The following is a 10,805-nucleotide window of genomic DNA, read 5'->3' as shown; positions in this document are numbered from 1 at the left end:
CTCACTGATAGAAATGAAGGTGGGAGGACGCTTGTGGGGGGCTCTAACAACAGTAATGTAAAGCAGCAATTATAGTCCTGAAGTTTTTGGAAGTGGCTTATCCTAGGGAAAAATCCTAAAGTATTAATATGGAACGAAAATATTCTCTTTTCTAATGCATTGGCCCAGAAGGGACAAATTCAAGCCCATTACAGGTGCTTCTGATTACGCAAAGTGTCTATTGCTGTCCCTTAAAGTAGTGTGACAAAATCATTCAGCAATTTAAAAAAAGCCGAAGAAAAATTTCCCTGATTTGTTAGAGCATTAAAGTTGTAGAAAGCTGCGGGACCCTGTTACACATACAAGATGTTTTTATTCCCCAGATCACCTAACTCCAGTTCCCTGAAAAGGTTAACCTGGAAGATAAAACCTAACCCTGTGTTCTGCTTGTGATTCGTAGATCTCCATTTGTATCTCCTATGCTTTCCCTTCCTAAGAACTGAGAGAGTACCAGCAATGCATCCTCCTAGGCCAAGCCGTGGGCAAACTTCGGGCCCCCCGGCCAGATCCGGCCCGTTTGAAATGAATAAAACTAAAAAAAAAAAAAGACCGTACCCTTTTATGTAATGATGTTTACTTTGAATTTATATTAGTTCACACAAACACTCCATCCATGCTTTTGTTTCGGCCCCTCCGGTCCAGTTTAAGAACCCATTGTGGCCCTCGAGTCAAAAAGTTTGCCCACCCCTGGCCTATGTTGTTCACTATATTCCACAAATGAATGAGATCATGTGGTGTTTATCTTTCTCTGACTGGCTTATTTCACTTAGCATAATGCTCTCCAGTTCCATCCATGCTGTTGCAAATGGTAAGAACTCCTTCTTTTCTTATGTCCATTTCTTACTTTATCACTAGAAGTTCTCCCCCACCCCCTCAGCACCATGCCCAACAAAGATCCTCTTCAATTAACATTGCTTTTCCTTCAGAATGCAGGGCAGGGAGCCTAGATCTGACCCCAGAGGCCAACGATGTATATTGTCCACCCGGTGGTTCATGCCATGGTCATGATTGACCTCCCGGGCATGTCTAGGGCCTGTCAGCTCTATCCATTGAGAGATGCACCAGCGCAGATGCTCTTCTCTACCAGCCTTCCGTGTCGCCTGTGCCGCCTCATTCCTCCAGCGTTCCATTTAAATCAAGGGAGGCATAAGGCTTGCTGGTTTGCATTGTGATGAGATGTATCTGATCGCAGCATCTGAGAGCGCTGGGATGCTATGTGGCAGTGCAGCTGCAGGCATGAATCAATTAATCGGCTATTAGGTTCAGACTCTCAGGCGATGGCATTGTCGGCTTCATGCTGACTTTGTTATACAGTATATGAAATCCCCAAAGAGAATCATACCTTATCTAAACTCTCATTATATTTTATAGTAGAATGAATATGGATCGATAATAAGTTTTGTTCCAATATAACATTAGTTTCAAAAGAATTTCCCCTTTTTTCTCTTTCTCTATCAAGAAATAAAATTATAACCATAAAAATAAAGGTTTTCTACTTAAAGGGCTCTGTGTAAAGAATAATGTTTTCCTTTATAATATTAATATTTAGCTTACATTTTAAAATATACTCAGGTGATTTTATGCAATGTAGAATTAAATGTTTCTCAGAATTTGAACTTACATTGGCATGTTGTTTTTTTTAAATATATTTTTCTTGGTTTCAGAGAGGAAGGGAGAGGGAGAGAGAGGTAGAAACATCAATGATGAGAGAGAATCATTGATTGGCTGCCTCCTGCATGCCTCCTAATGGGGATTGAGCCCAAAACCCAGGCATGTGCCCTTGACCAGAATTGAACCTGGGACCCTTCAGTCTGCAGGCTGACTCTCTATCCACTGAGCCAAATCAGCTAGGGCCATTGGCATGTTTATTAAAAAAATTAACCTTTTTTACATGACAGTGAAATTAGATAATTTATTACTAAGATATAATAATTTTAATTTTTAAATTTAACTTTTTAAAATTGGGAAGTACATCAAATATATAGGAAAGAATAGGAAAATTAAATTATGGAAATCCATTATCTAAATTTTTACTAACTTAGCTTTATTAAAATAATATTATGGGTTGCTCTCCTCTCCCCTCCGGCCCCTGTGATCTCCGGTGCCCACTGCAGACGAGGTGCCAACTGAGGTGCAGAAGGAGAACAGGGCCCAAGTGCCCAGGAAACTCAACACTAAGAGTTGAAATGAGGTGATGGTTTTACCTAGTTTCCAAGCAACCAGAAGACCCACTCACGTAATTCATGAATTCCATGGCGAAACCACTCACTGACTGTTTAAGGAACTGCTTTTTGTTTGAATGACCAGGGTCGTGACCACCAACCCAAAGAACACAAATCTCTTAAACAGCAGAAGAAAAAAAATAATATTATGCCATTTATACACTTGAATAATTTCTGAAGAAATGTTATCCTACAGATATAACTATGGCTATCTTTACTATTTTCCCCTCATCCAATTATCTCCCCTTGCTCTGAGAAGTAACCACTACCATGAAATCAATGTTCATCATTCCCATAGTTTTTATATTTTTACTATGTATACATAATAACTATATAGTCTCATTTTTCATTTTGTCATACTGTACATATCTTTCTCCAAACTGAAACTTAAACCCAGCATTTAAGATAAGAATTTTGTCTTGAGGAACTTGGAACATGTATAGAGCTAGATAAACCCCAAGCCTTTACATTGGGGTGCAAGTTTCAGGTATTACATAAACTCCTGAATTATACCTGCACATGTATTTTTTTGAGAAGTGGGCCCAGAGCTTTTACAACATTCTCAATTCCATCTTTGACCTGAAAAGTCTTCTTTCTTCAAAATTTTGAAATTCCATTAATGTTCAAAGCATTTTAGTTAATAGTGATGTATGATTAAAAAATTGATGATTCTATTGCTAGGCTTATTCTTTTTTTTCTTTTGGGAATGTCTTTAGTGATGTATTTTTTGAAGGCAGGAATGACTTAATAAAACGCATATACCATTCTGACCACTAGAGGGCACTAACACAACTAAAAACAGAGATGGTATCTTGGAGTAAAGGAATACAAATGCTAGAGGAGTTGCTTCCAAGATCTTCACATATTTATTTATCTGTGTTTACAGATTTCTACATCGAGCTTCTAATATGTCCTAACACTTTCATGTTCAAATTATTTCAATGTTACCAGTCTCATAAAAAAACTTGAAGCAGGCCGAAGGGGAGGCCTTAAATAAATGAAGTATACTACAGCTAGATTCTGGCTACTTATCTAGTCATTGCTGAACTTTTAAGACACCAATTGCTGGTCAATTAATTTATATCTTTATTAATAAAAAATAAATAACATGATTTAGAAGTTTACATACATACACAAAAATTGCCTCTTCACCAAGTCTTTACTAAAACTGCTTTGTCATAATTTATGCAACCATTGTATACATTCACTCTTTGGGAATACTGCATTCCAAGGTTTTCTGATTTCTAGTCAGCTAGGAGTCTGTTTTACTTATTTATCCATCCCTTTCCTTACTTGTTTATAATAAGTTGCTTTTTGAGATTTAAGTAATCTATAGCACGGAGTCTTTAAAAAATGTCATTTAATTAATTTTCTTTATTTTACTCTACATTTTCTCCCTAAATCTTTAATTTTGTTTTAATTATTTTGATACATCTCATAGGTATCTACGGAGGAGGTAGCTATTTATTAATTCATTTAATCTACTGAACAAAACAAAGATCCCTCTCCAAATGAAACTTACACTGAGTGGCCAGATTATTATGACCACCCCATCAGTACTTCATTGACACTTCTAAAAATACTGAATATTGAAAACTTCCTAAGCAAATACTCTCAAGGTTTTATTATTATTATTATTATTATTATTTGCATAACTAATTCACTTCATTGTACTGATGGGGTGGTCATAATAATCTGGCCAGTCAGTGTATATTCTGTAGGGTGGGGGTGGAGCACATAATAAACAATGAACATAAGTAACTTGTATCATTTGTTAGAAGATGCTAAGTGCTATAGAAAATGACAAACAGAAGATAAAGAATAGTCAGGAGTGGGGGTTGCAATTTTAAGTAGGTGGGCCTTCCTGAGAAGGAGGTGAGGGAGCTGGTCCCATGAATGTCTGACAAGAGGCAGACAGAATAGCTACAAAACAAATTCCCTTGGGCGTGCCACTGAAGATCCTGGTGTCACCATCGGCCGCCACTCTACCCGGTGTTAGGGGTATTGTGAGACCTGGCTGTACCCAAAGTCTCACTTCCGCCGAAGTGTCCCTGATGCCAAGATCCGCATCTTGACCGGGAGCGGAGGAAGGCAAAAGTGGATGAGTTCCCACTCTGTGGCCACACGGTGTCCAATGAATATGAGCAGCTCTGTTCCAAAGCTCTGGAGGCTGCCCGGATTTGTGCCAACCAGCACGTGGTGAAAAACTGTGGCGAAGATGGCTCTCACATCCAGTGCGCTCCACCTCTTCCTCGTCATCCACATTAACAAGATGTTGGCCTGTCCTGGGGCTGACAGGCTCCAGACAGGCATGCAGGGGGCCTTTGGAAAGCCCCAGGGCACAGTGGCCAGGGTCCACCTTGGCCAATCATCGTGTCCATCCGCACCAAATTGCAGACCAAGGAGCATGTGATGGAGGCCCCAGACAGAGCTAAGTTCAAGTTCCCTGGCCACCAGAAGACCCACATCTGTGGAGCTTTGCTAAAATTAATGCTGATGAGCTAGAAGACATGATGGTTGAAAAGCAGCTCATCCACCCAGCATGCCTGGGTCAGTGGTTGAGCATCAACCCATGAAACCAGGAGGTCACAGGGTTGATTCCTGGTCAGTGCACATGCCTGGGTTGTGGGCTTGATCCCCAGTGGGGAGCGTGCAGGAGGCAGCTGATCAATGATTCTCTCTCATCATTGATGTTTCCCTCTTTCTCTCCCCGTCTCCTTTCCTCTCTGAAATCAATGTGTTTTTTTTTAAAAAAGGAGACAGAAAAGGACTGAGTGGTGAGGTGACCAAGCAATCAAGCAAGCCTAGTGCCCTCATGAAGGAAGAAGGGGTAGGTAGTAGGTAGAAGAGGCTGTGGCTACCCCTTGAATTCCATCTCTAGGCCCTGTAATTCTCATACATTTTTCCACAGAGAATTATCAAGTGGCCTTTCAGCCTTGCACATGGACATTTTCCTCTGAAGGAAAACAGAGGTAGGGAAATTTATCCCATTCAGTTACACATTTGCTTTATTTTTTTAAAAAATCTTAGTAACAATTAAATTTTGCTACCTAAAAATAAAATGTAATAAAAAACTTGTTGAAGTAATTTAAACAATCAGGTCTTACTTCTGAAATAATAACTCTGCATTTTATAGAATTTTATACCTCCTTCTTAGGCATGTTATTTGATTATTTCAATATTATAATAATCTCAGATAATCTATTTTATTATCCTATATAATAAGTGCAAAAGCTGAGGATTAGAAAAATTACTCACTGTAGCTGCTTTCTGACATAGCCAGTATTACAGCTTTCTCTCATATACTTTAAAAATGTACATCTATGACTAAAATTTGATGTCTAAGAGAAGAATATCAATCTTATCTGCTTTTCTCTCACAAGGGTACTTTATAAAGACATATATTAAAGAATATTTATTCCTAATATTATGGAAGAACCTTTGGAGAATTTTTACCTGGAAAATATGCATCCCTCTAACATTTAAAATTCAGAGCAAGGTTGTGAGATACATAGAGAAAACCTCTTCATAGGGCAAATTTGAAAAACTTATCAAATCTTAAAACTTTAGAATGTTTAGTTTTGATCCAACAATTCTACAATTATAAAATTACTCTAAGGACCCTGCTGGTGTGCTTAGTGGTTGAGCATCGATATATGAACCAGGAGGTCATGGGCACTTGCCTGGGTTGCGGGCTTGATCCCCAATGGGGGCATGTGGTGGGCAGCTGATCAATGTTTCTCTCTCATTGTTTCTATCTCTCCCTCCCTCTCCCTGAAATCAATAAAAGTAAAATAAAATAAAATTACTATAAGGAAACAATTAGAGGTAAGAGGAGAGAGTTAGATTGAAGGATATTTATTACCTAAAACATAATAGGAAACAACCTAAACAAATTTTGTTATATCATGACAATGGATGCTATACAACTGTCAAAAATAATGCAATATATCATTTCAGTGACATGGAAGGGCATCCGCTATATAATGAAAGTGGGAGAAGAAAGCAGGTTATTAGGAAAATGTAAGCTATCACCCTCTTTTGATTTCAGATTGTAACTCTATATTGAGAAAAAACTGGAGGTCAGCAACCTTTTTCTGTAAAGGGCCAGATAGTTAATATTTTAGGTTTTGGGGGCCACTTGATTTCTGTTGTGACTACACAGCTCAGTTGCTATAGTGCAAAAACAGCCGTCTACAACATTTAATGAGTGGGCACAGCTGAATTTAGTTCCGGGACTGTAGTTTGCTGACCCTGATCTATACTTGTAAACAGTGATTATCTCTAGGAACTATAATTCTAGATTTAATTTTCTTCTTTTGGCTTTTTTTGAGGAAGGGGAAATTTCTTCCGCCCCTTCTTGAGTTCTTATGGCTGGACTAATAATAGAATTGACCCAAGGCCAGATTAACAGAAGAAAAATCAATTTAATATGCACACATTGGAAATCATAGATGACGCTCTTTGAAATGATGAACCACAAGGCTTTTTATATTTTTTAGAGAAACAATGAATCTGTGAAGAAATGACAGGACAGAGGCATTTAGGTTCAGGTTGCTCATTAGTGAGGAATCTAAACAAAGTTTGGGCTTGGGTATAAGTTAATTAGAAAAAGGGTAGCACGGTTTGTTTATATAAACTCTTTGGTCCTGGATTCTTTAACTCTAGCAATAAGAGTGTCTGTCTTAGGAACCCTCCACCCTGGAGCAAGAAGGATGCCTTTCACAGGGGCAATTTTTATAATTAAAGCATTCAATTATATTCCATTTTTATATTATCACTGATATATTGCTATTTTAGTAATCCAATTAGAATAGGATTGGGTCACATAAATATTATAAAATATTTATCCGAAGAATAACTTAAAATAAAGGTAGTTCTTTTGATTACTTGGTTACTGAGCACCTTCTTTTATAGTCTAGCTTTGGGTGGTGTTTTAACCCCTAGAGTGCAGGGGAGCGTGATCGCGCTCCTCCTGTCTTTTGCCAAAAGTGCCGGGAGCGCTATGGTGCTCCTCCTGCAGTGTCACGATTAGATGCTAGTAGTTCACTCTTTTTTTTTAAAATATATTTTATTGATTTTTTACAGAGAAGAAGGGAGAGGGATAGAGAGCCAGAAACATCGATGAGAGAGATCAATCAGCTGCCTCCTGCACGCCCCCCAGTGGGGATGTGCCCGCAACCAAGGTACATGCCCTGGACTGGAATCGAACCTGGGACCCCTGAGTCCGCAGGCAGACGCTCTATCCACTGAGCCAAACCAGTTTGGCAGTAGTTCACTCTTTATTGACAGATGGCACCTAAGTACAGATTACTTATGATGCCGAATGTTTGTAGTTCTAAAATTGACCACTGGCATTTATCTGCCTAATTTTTTACAGGTACTACGATTTTATAAAATTTACTCAGATTTTGTAGCCCTAAAGCTTTGAAATGGCGTCCAGTTCTAAGTCTTCTTTTATTAGTGATGATGGTATTGCTAAATATGTCAATTCTTGCTGTGAAGATGACGATTTTGTGGAAGATATTGGAGAAGGGTGTGCCTCTATTTTAACATTATATGTTTTGTTCAATTTTTTTTCTAGTATTTTATAATACAATCAGCAAACAATATATGTCAAAGATGAAAACAAATGTAGTAAAGGTTTCCTTAAGTTTTTGAATATGTAACTTCATTTACTTGCAATTCATAATTTTTTTCCTAAACTGCTGTAAAATCAGCAAAAATGCCTTGGAAATTTTAGCATAGTTCCTATTGGTTGGCACTCAAAGGGTTAAATATTGGGTCAGCTTTTCTTGTGATCCAAAATATTTCCTATACAATATGTGCCATCAAATGAAATATCACTTTAATATTATCTTCTGGAAAACATCATTAGGAATTAGGAATTTGGTTGGTAGGACAAGTAGACATTGCATTTCAAAGTATTTTCCAAAAGCTTGTAAATTTTGGAGAATTAGTCACATTCTTTGCTTCCCTGGAAGAGAGAACAACGTGAGTTGATTGTGTCAGTGAAATATCTGCCAGTGTTCTGAGGTCTTCCAGCTTGTGGGGTGCAGTCAGTGGTGTGCTGGTCAGTGTTTAACAGCCAGCATTGGCTGGGAAAAGGGCAAAAGCGTGGGGGAAGAGTCCTGATATGTAGTATTTGCTAGCTTCTGTGGTGTAAGTATTGCCAATGTTGGGCAATTTCATGCTATTGATGGGACTCACAAAATTCTTCAATATTTAATAATCACGTGTGCAAGCCAGCTTCTGAACACCACAGAGTCCAATGAAAATGAGTAGAGCCCCCATCCTATTCACTATAAAAACACCAGGCCCCACGTTCCCACCTCTCTACCCCTCTGCCAAATCTTTCTGGGAAGCTCCAAGTGCTTGCATTCTCCTGGTAGGGCTATTCTGCTGCCTGCTTTTTCAGAGTTGCTCTGTTCTTAACAGCCCCCATGGCTGCCAAGGTTGCTAATGGGCTGCTGTGTGGGCCTTGGCTCTATTCCTTCCACAAGAGGGCTGTGTAGGTAATTTTTTTGTCATTCTCACTTCCATTCCATCAGCAAATCTTGCTGACTCCACCTTGAAAATAGATTAAAAATCATTGATAACACTATTGTATTTACCTCCATCTACCAGACTCACCCAAGGCACTGCCATCTCTTTTCTGGAGTAGCCTTATAACTGGCTGCTCCTTCCATACAGCAACCAGAGCCATTGAAAAATTAAAATGTAATGTTTACATGTGCCAAGCACCTAAAAAGAAGAATTACTTGGCCCTAATTGGTTTGGCTCAGTGGATAGAGCGACAGCCTGCGGACGGAAGGGTCCCAGGTTCGATTCCGGTCAAGGGCATGTACCTTGGTTTCGGGCACATCCCCAGTAGGGGGTGTGCAGGAGGCAGCTGATCCATGTTTCTAACTCTCTATCCCTCTCCCTTCCTCTCTGTAAAAAATCAATAAAATATATTTCTTTTTAAAAAAAGAACTACTTGAACATAAGAACAGACAAAATTCTTTTCCTATCAAGTTGTTCACATGTCAGCATTTAGCTACAAACATGTATCAAAAAACCTCATATTAAAAGAAAAAATTTAAATGGCTATGTGTCCGTTGGTTGTGATAAAATTTAATTTGGTATATAACCACCAATCTCAAGTGGAAGAGGTAGGGTTTGAGTTCATGACTTTGTGACCAAAGAAAGAATCAGTGCTTGACTATCAAACAGGACTTTGTGCTAGAGTTCTGACCTGGGCAACAGGAAGGAATCGGAATCACTGACCTGACCTAGTGCTGGTCATTATAGGTTCTGGGTGGTTTCGGGGGGATGAACTGCAGGAACTGAGATGAGGACAGTTATACTTTCAGGACAACCCTGGCTGGGCTGGGGGAATCTGAATGCCTGTGTAGGGGTGGTCGTGATGAGTGGCTTCCAGAAACCCAAGCTGTAATCCCGCAGTAAAAGTGTTATTTGATTCTCTTCCCAGCTCTGATTACCCTTCAGGGTTTCAACTAGACCATGAAGGGCTGACACCCCGAGTCCTTGCAACCCGAGGATGGCACTGGAGGAGTGAAGAGGAGAGGGACAGTCCCCACTTGCATTGGGAGTGTAGGACAGACTCTGGGAGGGGTTAGTTAGTCACAGGCTGTTACCAGCTTCTGCAGGAGGCCAATTTGGTCTTTTATCATATCCCCCAGGGAACTCGATCAGCTAGCTGCAGCCTGCTCCACTCCAAGCTGCCGCCCTGTCTAAAGTTTCCATTTACACTTATTGTAAGGCTGGCTATGGGATCAGGAGCATCATTTAAAAATAATCTAACTTTCACAATAAGACTACAGGGCATTGTGCTGTGGTGTCTTTGTATTTCAATTTTATTATTATGGAAGAATGGGCTTATTGACAATATTTTTTCCCGACAATAATTCATTAGGTGCTGTCAACAGCAAAAAATCTTAATGGACTTTAGCTATGTGAGCCATATGTGTTATTTCTTTCTTTCTCACCCTCAGGGCCATTTGGAATGAAGGATTCTCAGGAAATGGACAGCATATTGTCAAGTTTGAAAGCATATGGGGCTAAACAGGATTCTACTGAGGGCTCATGGTCTTATAATCCCATATTTATAAGCAATTAAAGTTCACCAAAGTCTATAAAAACATGCCACAGCTGTGAATCAAATTAGTGCCTTGACCTACCCAATTAGACAAAGAAAACATCAATATTATAATTAGGCGGCCAATTTCCTTCTTAGAATTAATGTAAATAGTGATTATGCTTTAAAATCAAATGAACAGCCCTAACCAGTTTGGCTCAGTGGATAGAGCATCGGCCTGCAGACTGAAAGGTCCCAGGTTCGATTCTGGTCAAGGGCACCAAAAAAAAAAAAAAATCAAATGAACACTGTCTTTTCAAACTAGAAGAAAGAAGCCTATGCTAAAAGATGCAAAATTCCAGGTCGGAGAGCGTTCCTTCATGTTTGATTAGTAAACTGACAAGGGAAATTGTCTTTTTTCTTTTTGGTATCTCAGCAAAATCTTCCTTCTGATTCCAGTCAAT

General features: G+C 39.2%; 1 pseudogene; it reads left to right on the top strand.

Moving 5' to 3' along the window:
* Nucleotides 1-1,007: 1,007 nt before the first annotated feature.
* On the top strand, nucleotides 1,008-10,383 carry LOC102417334 (annotated as a pseudogene).
* The last annotated feature ends 422 nt before the right edge of the window (nucleotides 10,384-10,805 follow it).

Source organism: Myotis lucifugus, unplaced genomic scaffold, assembly GCF_000147115.1.
Source record: "Myotis lucifugus unplaced genomic scaffold, Myoluc2.0 scaffold_3, whole genome shotgun sequence".
Lineage (NCBI taxonomy): Eukaryota > Metazoa > Chordata > Mammalia > Chiroptera > Vespertilionidae > Myotis > Myotis lucifugus.
Note: the sequence above shows the minus strand (reverse complement) of the source record. Positions and strands in the feature narration are given on the sequence as shown.